This window comes from Dryobates pubescens, chromosome 32 (genome assembly GCF_014839835.1).
Source record: "Dryobates pubescens isolate bDryPub1 chromosome 32, bDryPub1.pri, whole genome shotgun sequence".
In the NCBI taxonomy this organism is placed as follows: domain Eukaryota; kingdom Metazoa; phylum Chordata; class Aves; order Piciformes; family Picidae; genus Dryobates; species Dryobates pubescens.
In genome coordinates, this window is record NC_071643.1 from 10,300,791 (window position 1) to 10,310,969 (window position 10,179).

Genomic DNA, 10,179 nt, shown 5'->3' on the forward strand with positions numbered 1-10,179 from the left:
GAGTCACCATCACTGGAGGTGTTTAGGAAGAGACTGGATGGGGTGCTTGGCACCATGGTTTAGTTGATTAGATGGTGTGGGATGATAGGTTGAACTCGATGATCTCAAAGGTCTTTTCCAACCTGGTTAATTCTATTTTATTAGAGCTCATATTTTTCCAATTCTGGAAATGTGTAGTTTTGTGACACCCCCTCCCCCCCTTGTCTTTTTATTCCTGTCCTGCAGCCCAGGGCCCTAAGGCACATTGTTCTGCTATTTTACAACTAAGAGCGGTGAGACACTGGCACAGGTTGCTCCAGAGAGGTGGGAGATGCCTCATCCCTGGAAACATTTCAGGTCTTGTTGTTTGGGACTCTGAACAACTTGATTTGAATATGTCCCTGCTCTGAAGGGAGGTTGGACTAGATGACCTTTACAGGTCTCTTCCAACCCAAAACATTCTATTATTCTATGACATTGGTTGGATAAGTTTGGTCAAACCACAAAAAACCTACCAGATTCCATCTGCTTTGTGCTCTCAGGAGACAGGATGAGTTCCATGAATGCCTTTGCTCCACCTGCTTCTGCCGTCAGAAAGGAAAGAGCAACAGCCACTCCATGACATACGCTATGCCTATTTTCCATATCTCCTTGTTAACTCCTTACTTTATCTGGAGCTTTATCAATACTTTTATGTCACTGTACCATAGAGAATGACTGTATGGACATTTTGTCATTTTTAGTCCAGAATGGTAACAGATTCTCTACAAATTATTAGCAAGGACACATATGGCTCTTGACCCATTTTTTACTACAAATATAATAAATTGTATGCAAATACATTCTCATATTATAAACACTACATTTATATTTTTGGGTTCTTTGAATGCAAAAATAACTATGTTTTTGCTGACATTATTGCATACAATTCAGAGCATGTAAAAACTGATCTGCATTTGGAGATTAGGCTCTAATTCAAAGAATCACAGAATACTTCTGCTTGGATGAGAACTTCAAGATCATCAAGTGCAATCACTAACTAAGCACTGCCAGGTCACTATTAAACCATCTTGCTCATGTAATTCTAACAGTTGTTATCTTTAGTTTTAAATATTTTTGAAATAGGTTTTTATAAAACTCCTGATTATTTTATATATATATATATTGGATACAATTGTGGGGCAGAGATGGTTTTGTGCTGCTTCTTGTCTGGTTAAGTCCAAACTTCGACTCTGCAGTTCTGGATGATAAGATGCCTGTTCATAAAGTGATAAATATGCTACCACCAGAATCAATGCAATCCTTACATTGCTATCAATAATATCCAGATTGTGGCAATCCTGAGATGTTTTTCAGCCTGCCTTGATTGATGGGCAGAATAAATATTAATTCTACTGCATGAGCGTTTTGGTCCTGCTACCACTCAACTCCATACTACCTATGAGGAAAGGCTTCTCTACCTCATTCCCCAGAATGAAGGATAAATCAATAACTATTTGTTAAATCACAGTTAACAGATTTCACAGAGTGAGCTGCTCATTGCAGTTATTCTTATAAAAGCATCTCAAAACAAGGCTGCCTACAATTGAGGTAAACCAGTGCTCTGCAGGAAAACTGAGCAAACAGGCCAAATCCTAGACCAGAACTAATGCAATTGTTTCTTTCCTTCTGAGAAAAACTAGGGAATTCTGCCTAGTTCTGCTGACTCTTACCTGTGTCACATGCTTTAGCACCCATCCTTCAGGCAGGTTTCTGTATAAATGTGGTTTCTCACAAAAAAAAGTGACAAAAATCTCTCTAGAGAATGTCATTCCTTACACTGCACACCCATGAAGTTTTGCAGCAAACTCCAGATCAATTGCAGCTCTTGACATTTATCTAACTAGAATGCTAGAGAATATACTTTTGGTTTGATTCCTATCTGTTACCAGCGAAACGGATCAATAAGGCTTTTTCTCCCTCTTTTCAGCAAGAGGGGGTCTACTCTTGACATCTTCTTTTAAAGTTGGGCAGACAGTTTCATTCAAACTGCACTGCTCAGCAACCTCTGATATTCTAGCAGTACCCAGCTGCTCTTCTATTGTTGAGGGATGGTTCAATTCTCCCTTATAAACCCTTCTCAATTTTTTTTTCTTTTTTTGAGAGAGTTTAAAATGCAGCTGTAAAAATTGCTTTGGGATGAGCCTTGGCATGCTGAGCTGACTGACTGCTAGCCTCTCTTTCTCTTGCCTGCTGCCTCCTCCCCTCTTTAAAATGTGAATTTATATTTATTCTGCCTGGAGATAGATGAAGAAAAGTGAGTAATAAAAATAACCTCTTCCAAAACTAATAGGCGTACACCAAGCCATCAGATATCAGGCATGTGACTTGACACTGTATTAAACCCCCACCATATTAGATCATTTATATTTGCAATTGTCAGACCCCCAAATCTTCACAGCATTAAAAGAAAGGATTTAACAGGTAAGTTGATGTTAAAGGTTACACATCTGAAAAAAAAAATCTTCCAGCACTGTTAGGATTTTTCTTCCGACCATCTCTACTGCAGTCCATTGAGCCACTCCAGATACTGAGGAGGTAGTCCAAGTACTGTAGCAGTGTACTCTAATATATTGCTTTTATCAACAGCAGATCAACACAGTTATGTGCACTGTGCATGTTTGGTTTCAATAGATCAGAATATTACCATTGTATGCCTGTCCTAGTGCCCCTGCTTCCTTAACAGATAGTTCACTCTCCACAGTAATGCAAAATAGAGCTATTAAGAGGTAGATAGTTAATTGTCATGGATATATTTTAGAGAAAGGGTAATAATATGTGCTGTCACTGTGATGTATTCTCAATGGCTACGGCACTGATATAATCAGTAAGCTACATCAGGCTCAGAGTTAGCCTTCACCAGCGCTGGAAGTAATTAGCTATCAAATTGATCTCCAACTATTAGAGCCCATGGATAGGATGCTTTGTGTCAAGTACACAACTAGCTGTTCCAGCAGCCTTTCTTTATGCCCAAAGCATTAGGATGCACTGGAAAGGACCCTCAGCTTCAATCCAGAATTTCCATGCCTTTGTAGATTTAATTAAGATTGTGTTTAATCTGAAGAGAAAAGCAAAGTTTTGCATGTGCTATTCACACCCACATACGCAAGCACCTGTTAGGATGATGAGCATCAAATAACAAATGCTAAATGGTGGTATCATACATCTCAAAATGTTAATAAAAATTAATCCTTTTGTTTCTAAGAGAGAATTGTTGAAGTTGTATTTGCCAATGTTAGAGGCCTCCAAAGATGTGAAAGCTCCACACAAGTAGCTGTTTGTAGTTGGCACACCTGCACTACCTAGATCATGAAAAGAAGCTTGTTGTGTAATTCCCTTAGAGCCAGGTGGCATGGCGTCCCCTTGCTGACAGCAGCAGCACGGTTTACATCAGGTTGTTACAGGTAACAATACAATGGGTAGCTGTATAATAGACTGTCAAACAACAAATTCAATCAGCATACACTTTGTCACAAAGAGGTCTCAAGCCCTTTGTCTCACCTACCATAGTTCCATTCACTGACAAAAATGATTTGGTCTTTTATTAAAGTTTACTATGTTCTGCCTTGAGCAGTATCATGCAGCAGTGACTTTCACAAATTAACTTAAGAAGATGTACTCCATGTTACATATCACTGTTTTGAAAGCACGTTAAAGAAAACCAGAATCATTCTCAGTGTTTTTCATGTCACATTGCTTCATGAACAGATAGATATAGAATCCTGTACATATCACTTTAATTGCTCTTGTTCAACAGACTTAATCATTCCCTTCCTTTGTCTGGGAGAGACTTCATAACTCTTCTGATCTTTCATCATTATTTACTACTAAACTTCAAATGTATAGTTTTAAAACATAATTTCTTTCTTAGAGAATTTTCTTGCAACATGTTGTAGTGTGGTGAAAATATTAGCATTTTGCTAGTAGCAGTTAAATGCCAGAGTATCAAAGCTAAATGAATGACAGTTCTACAGTGAAATAACCCCTTAACTGATTTTTTAACTGTTTCTGTGCTCTCTATTATGTTATTCTGAACCTTGCACTGGAACATGCCTTACTTCAAGGGTCCATGGAACTATGATATTACAGTGTTGTTGCTATGAAATTTTTATCTCTGAATTTTTCTGGCCTGAAGGGACAGAAACATATTCCCAGTCCTTTTCATTTCAGGGAGCTAATCTAGGACAAATTCCAATGGCTTTCATCTTCTATGTAAAATATATAAACTGTGGAATCCAGGAAATGGGGTGTTTTACGTTACTACAGTGCTGCAGCAAGGCAGCAGCCAGAGCTACATGCAAAGCATACCAACAACAGCTATAAGGGCATCTCTGCTTCCCTCTTTGCACTGGGATGTATGAAGAGTGCACTCTATTGCCAAGCTCCAGCATGGAACTTAGAGTTAAAAAAGGGGAAACCATCACTTCAAGCTTGGCAAAAATATGTAATATTTGTATATATATTTAGTTGCTAAAGTAATAATGTGAAAGCTTATAAATGAGTGCAGCTGAGTTATTTAAAGCTTAGCAGCCTTTGAGCCAATTCTCTGCAGAACAGGTATTCCTCAGAGCAGTAATACAGCATGACAAGAAACACAATGAGCTGAAGCTGCTAATTAAGTTCGCTTTAACTTTCCATTAGGCATCTTGGGACAGGTACTCACAGTCTAAAGGCTTGCCACTCTTTGGGTTAAATGAAGTGTTCCTTGCAGCTGTAATCATGATGTACAACACAATTCTGGCCATGGCCATTTCCTCTCTGTGTCAGAAATCCATCCATAGCTCCAGTTGGAACCTGTGTGCATGCAAGGATTGATTTCTTGATGTTTTGTCAGTGCCACTTCTCTCTGCATGACTGCTGATCTGATTAGAGAAAGAAATGTGCCTTGGTGGAAGGCATGTGTTCCATTTCCTGCCCCTGGCAGCAACCCGCTCCATGGGGTTTCACCAGCAACTCGTGTTCAGCAGGTCCCTCCTCCACCTTGCCCTTGCCCAGAGCCGGGAAAGAGGAAGAAAAAGTTGTTTCAAAACAAACAAAAAAGAGAGAGACAGAGGAGAAAATTCAAGTACACAGCCTAAGAAATTAATAGAAGCTGATAATAAATCTCCATACCTAATCCCTTTTCACCTTGCTTTTAGAGCAGATCAGATTAGATTAGCCTGGTTTTAACTCTTTTTGGGTTTTGGGGGTTTTTGTTTTTTTTGTATAATGGCTTATAACAACAGCACTTGAATGGCAGGAGAGAGAAGAGGGCAGTGAGACAATGAAGTATTCCAATGTTTCAGTAAAATTTTGAATAGAAAGGAACATATTCTCAGATTTGGGTTACTGTGTAGTGCAAGCGATACCATCTCGATTTTGCTGGCTGAGGAACAGCCTACAAAGGATTGGAACAAGCCTTTAAACAGCTGCCCTAAGAACAGCTAGGAAAACAGCTAGGAAAGCAAAGGCACTTCCATGCTAGCTCTCATTAACTGTTCCCATGCCATCTTGTCTCCTTTACACTGTGGCAGGCAGCACCTTATTTCATTAGATTCTGAGAGTATGAATTAACCCTGAAAAGGAAAGACATCAAAACCAGTAAGAGGTGGAAGAAGAGGAAGGAAAGAAATGGGGGAAATAGGGACTGAGAGATGAAAAGGTTCTTAAATTATCTGGATTTACCATTCATTCTTATGTTCTTTAAAACAAATGCCCATAGTTACTGCCACAAAAAAAGGGAAAAAGGAGGAGGTGGCATAGAAACATAGAATCATTTTGGTTGGAAAGGATCTTTATGATCAGTTCCAATTGTTAACCCCACACTGCCAAATCTGCCACTAAACCGTGTCATTATCTAACTTCTTAGTGGGGCTTACTTATTTTTTTCCAAAGGCATCTTTAATTAAAATAATAACCAGAAAACCCCAAACAACACCAAAGCCACCTACAACAATACCTTTGCTATAATCATACATTCATACATATAAAATCTGCTTTGAATTACTACAGAAGATTTAATTGGTCACAGTTAGGACTTGTTTCTACATGCAGATATTAAGCAGAAGTCTAAGAACTTGTAAATCTTTAAATTTTTTTATGGCAGAAGGACACAGCAGATGACTGGTATCTTTAAATGTTCTCCTACACCAGAAGTGTAATTTGTTTAAAGCCAATATGCTTGTTGCTGTAACAGAGAATTACAGAACAACAGAGAACAGTCTGGATTCTGATATATTAAAGACCTATTTCATGGGATTGAGGCTTTGTGACTAGAGATGCACTGTTCTGGAGAGGATTCCCAGGCAGGTGCCTGAGATTGAGCAAAAACCAGCATTGAGAGATATAAAGGTCTAAACAAAACCTTCAAAAGAGAGGCAGAGTTATTTATCTACTTAGCTTAGCCTTAAGCTTACTTAGCCTTAAATGTACGTTAGTGGCAGCATTCTTTACCTGCGTTAAATGTATCTGAGATCAAGGCTAGATTGCTCTGTTTACTCAGAGTATGAACATAGAAAGCCAAGCACCAACGACCACAGCAAAAGGAATAAAATTACATAATCTGCTTGTAAGTAGTAACTACTGTTATGGAAATTAGAAAGGAAATTCTATGTCATCAGATCACAAACCAATAAAATAAAATCCCAGATGAACACTCGGTTCCATCATTAGTCTCTGCCTCCTATTACAGTTTTCCTCAGGTATGGAACACAGGATGGGGTCCACAAAAGCCAAAACCAAGGCTGAGAATATCAACCTTTCTCTTAAAACGAAAATATTTTTACTTATAGTCATCTGGACTGAATGTAGGAGCTGGAAGATTTTATACCTCATTGCCAATGCAATGAGCCTTGTAAATCCATCTTTAGCATGGCAAGAGGAGATGGGGGGGGGAGGGGGTGATGGGGAGGTGAGGGGAAAGAAGGGAAAATTATTGTTCATCAAGGTAATGTTAGAACAAACCAGTACTACAGAAAAGGAAAAGAATTTGCTTAAGTTGCACTTTAAACAAAAAGTGATGACAAGAATGTTACATCACAACTACATCGAAGCTCAATGACTTCTGTGCACTGACTTGCTGAGTTTACAGTCTGGTTCCTAGAGAAGACTGGGTTGGTTTGGGGGACACATACTGCAAATGGCAACACCGGGAGCTAGAAGCTTTGGGTGAACGGAAAGACTACGCTTCCTCCATCTCGTGATATTTTCATAATGCGATGAAAGGCTGAGAGACTTTGGAGCTGTTTAGCCTAGAAAAGTGCAGGCTGAGAGGGGATCTTCTCAACACTCATCAACATTTAAAGGGTGGGGATCAAGGGGATGGGGCCAGACTCTTTTCAGTAGTGCCCAGCAACAAGACAAGGGGCAACTGACACAAACTGAATCACAGGAAGTTCCACCTAAACATGTGAGGGTGCCAGAGCACTGGACAAGGCTGCCCAGGGAAGTTGTGGAGTATTCTTCTCTGGAAGAGCTTCCAAACCCCCTGGACATGATCCTGGGCAAACTGCTCTGGTGTCCCTGCTTGAGCAAGGGAGTTGGACTAGATGATCTCCAGAGGTCTCTTCCAACTCCTGCCACCCTGTAACTTTACTTGAAGAACAAAAATTAGGTACCATAAGTATATATTTGCATTCATTTATTTTATAAGCAAAATCAATATTTGTTGGATACTTTTCTTGTATATCACTTTGCATATTTATATGTCTATAAAAACCAAAGGCTACTTATGTAGAACTATACATTAAAATTAAAGGAGACCTGCTGATGAGTTACTGAAACAAGATTAAAAGGCCTGCATTTTGGAAGCAACCGTTTGTGCTGAATTAAAATAATTCTAGCTGGTTTTAAAGACTTTCAGAATGAATGGCAAATTGATAATAAGCAATTTTGCTTTGATAGCATTACAATGGCAGGGATTCGTTCAAATCAATTCCTATTTCCTCCACAAAAGGGGTTTGCAGATAGTAATTGCAAAACACACATCTTTGCTGTCAGAGCAGATCAGCTTTTTTCCTCTGAAATTGAGTCAGCTCACCTCCTTCAGCTGCTGTTTTGCACTGCCCTATAAAGCAGCTCTGGTGCTACATAGCTGCACGATGAGATTGAGCTGGGGTGCTGGGAATGGAACAGGACTGCTCTAGGATCTGTGCACGTAAAATGCACCATACATGGTCTGGAACACTCTTGTTTTCAAGGACAATGTTGGCTGAACCAAACCACAAGCCTAAGCACCATATCTATAAGAAAAAAGGCTGTATCAGCATCAGAATGTCAGGCATCTTATTTCTCTTGAAACTATATTTGTTTACAGAATTAATCCTTCAGAAGCTCTCCCACAGCCCTTCATATGCTAACACAAACCATGTGATACCACCAGTGCTGTCTTTGCTGTAGTGATAGCAATAAATCATCTGTGACTTATGAAGATGTTGCATGACAGAGAGGATACAACACAACAAAGTCATGTGACATAAGAAGGCAGTATTAGCAGCCAAGACAAGAGAAAAAGCAAATAGCAACAGGCATCAAGAGGGAAAAAAACCCAACCTGTAGGCACCATGGAGGAAAAGTCATGGCCAAAGCATGTTTCTGGTGATTACATGGACACATGAGTGTTTCCAAGATTACATCAGAAGCTCTCCTGCATTTTCCACAGATCAACAACAGATCTTTGTCTCATCTCTCTCCTTGCATTTGCAAGAAATTACAATGTTTTTAACGAAGTACTCCAGAGTCTTCCAGATCCCTGGTGGGCTGCATGATCTGAGATCATGGCACATACAGAGTTCAGTGTTAAAATTAGGAAACCAACAGCTGGCACTATTTCACTGCCTCTTAAAGACAAGGTTCAGTCAGCTTCTCAGTGCACACAGTGACTGCATCAGCTGTCGTCCTGAAGGGGTGCTGGGTTTCCAGAGAGAGAGTGCACTGGTTGAATGTAATGCTTTGGAATTTTGACTGAAAGACAGGATAGGAACAAAGCTTTTCATAGAACCATTAGCTTGGAAGAGAATTCATAGATCATCAAGTCCACCACCGCCAGGTCACCACTAAACCATGTCTCTTAACACCACAACTTCACATCTTTTAAACACCTCTAGGGGCGGGGACTTCACCACTTCCTTGGGCAGCCACTTCCAGGGCTTAACAATTTTTCTGAGGAAGAAATTTTTCCTAATACCCAACTTAAACCTCACCTGGCAAAACCTAAGCCCATTTCCTCTTGTCCTGTTGCTTGTTACTTACAAGAAGAGATCAACCCCCACTTTGCTACAATGTCCTTTGAGGTATTTGTAAAGAGCAAGAAGGTGTCCTCCAAGCCTCCTTTTCTCCAGGCTAAACAACCCCAGTTCCTTCTGCTCTAGAGCCTTTATCAGCTTTAGTGCCTTTCTTTGGATATGCTCCAGCAGTTCAATGGTCTTCTTGTGGAAAGGGGACCAATACTGAACACAATGTTCAAGGTGTGGCTTAACCAGTGATGAGTACAGGAGGACAGTCTCACTGCCCTGGGTCTTACTGGCCAAATTATTACAAGCCAAGATGTTACTGTCTTTCTTGGCCACCTGGGATATTCCTTGACATGGCTGATAACGTGAACATCTTATGTTCAATGCAACCTGGGCACTGAAAGTTTCAGAATAATGTGGGAGCTGATCTATCCCACCTAGAAAATTACTGTCTTCTCATCACCAGCTATGCAGGTTGGCCACGAACGAACAGATCCTCCAACACAGCTCTCTGTTTACAGCATTTAAAAAAACCCTTAATTTCATCCATGATCCCCAGAGTTCTTGCTTCCTACAGACTGCCATAAAGAAGGGGCCATTCTTCAAGAAAGGAGAGGCAATAACTTGGAACGATAAAATAAAACTGATATTGGACATTAAAGACTGGGAGAACTTCCTGAATCCTATATAAGGCCATCGGTGGGAGGTCTTAAGTCTGCTACACTCCAAGATCGTATCTTCCTAAATCATTACCTAATATAAACTACAAATATCTTCCTAGAATGATAAGTGATTGAGGAGACAAAGTAGATGCTCAGACAACTGCTTCAGTATTCTGATACCAGCACTCTGGTCAATTCCCAAGTTTGTTAATTTACCAAAAATACTACTTAGACTTCACTCTTCTGCTACAGGATGAACAAGGAACATCATCTACAAAAGTTAGATGATC